The sequence below is a fragment of the Odontomachus brunneus genome, unplaced genomic scaffold, assembly GCF_010583005.1.
Source record: "Odontomachus brunneus isolate Ranch 3 - 2012 unplaced genomic scaffold, Obru_v1 Obru_scaffold_292, whole genome shotgun sequence".
NCBI lineage: Eukaryota > Metazoa > Arthropoda > Insecta > Hymenoptera > Formicidae > Odontomachus > Odontomachus brunneus.
In genome coordinates this window covers 7,268-8,560 of record NW_022639742.1, presented here as the reverse complement: position 1 = coordinate 8,560, position 1,293 = coordinate 7,268, and positions in this window count along the sequence as shown.

Below are 1,293 nucleotides of genomic sequence, written 5' to 3'. Positions count from 1 at the left end.
GAGGAACTAATTACCCCCCAGGCGGAGCCCCACGCCTGGGTTCGGGCTTAATACACCCGGGGTGCGCCAGGTGCCCCGGGGTGGACCGCTCGCGACCGGCTAACCCGCCGGCCACTCATCCCCTCGCCGCGGCTCCCAAACTTAGGATTGGGGGGGTTTTTTATAGAGGTCCCCGTCCTCGCGGCCCAGGCGTTTAAGCCAAGGCCCTCGCTCCCCCGGAGAATCGTCATAGACATGACATAACGACCCCCAGGGGTTTACGATATGGACAGGTCCGACAGTTGCCGGACCTGCGCTGTAGGGGTCCTGGCAAATACCACGCAGACCCCTAATGCTCCCCGTGCGCAGCTGCCCACACGAGGGGGCCCTCACGGCCAGTCACGTCGCGTGCGATCGTGACCAGGAGGAGTCGCAGGGTTGCCGGGGTGCGGCACCTCTCCACTCAATGTGGGGAGGGCCAATGTACCGGTCCCTGCGACCCCCCCTCCCGTCCCGCCGACCCGGAGTAACCTCCGGGAAAATCCGACGGGAAGGTCGTCCCAGGGTGCGCGACCCAGGCCTCGGAATATGTCCGAGCGGCCCGCGCACCCCTCCACCCCCCGGGTTGTCGGATACTTCCGACGTGCCATCCCGGGTGTGGGTTCCTCTCCCCACCCTACCCGGGCCGAGGCCCGAGTAGGGACGGATCGAGGGTGTCCCACACTTCAGCTGCCAGTCCGGCGTGCAATGCCTACTCGTGTGGGACCTTCTCCTGTTACCCCGAGACGAGAACTACCCGCCCCGGGGCGGAGGTCCCCCCAACCCCGTCCCCAAGACTGGTGGTGGAGCAAGCCCCACCTAACGGCCCCAGCCAGCCGGGCGATTGGAGTCAGGGCCGCCTACCCCTACCGGCGATTGGGCCCATCGGCCCTAAGGGAGTCACCGGGCTCCCCTGCAGTGGAGGGATTTGCATCCCTCTCTAGCAACCGCGGGGCTGCAGCCCACCGCGGTCCGGTTTTCTGTGGGGGTTTTCCTTCCCCGTTGCCGCCGTTCGCCAGCGATCCTCAGGTAGGGGCCTCCCTTTCGGCCGAAGCCGAAAGGTACTGCCGCCGAGCCTTCATCGGATCGCCGGTACCCCTCCACCACGGTAAGGTGGCGGCATGGAGGGGAACTGTGTCTTTCCTATTCTATGTAATTTATTCTAACATTTTAATTATGACCTAAGTTATTAAATGGAAAGTTATTATTATATGTTTTTGGTATATACATTTTTATTATTATTATTTTTGTTTGGGTTTTCTTATTTTTGTTCTT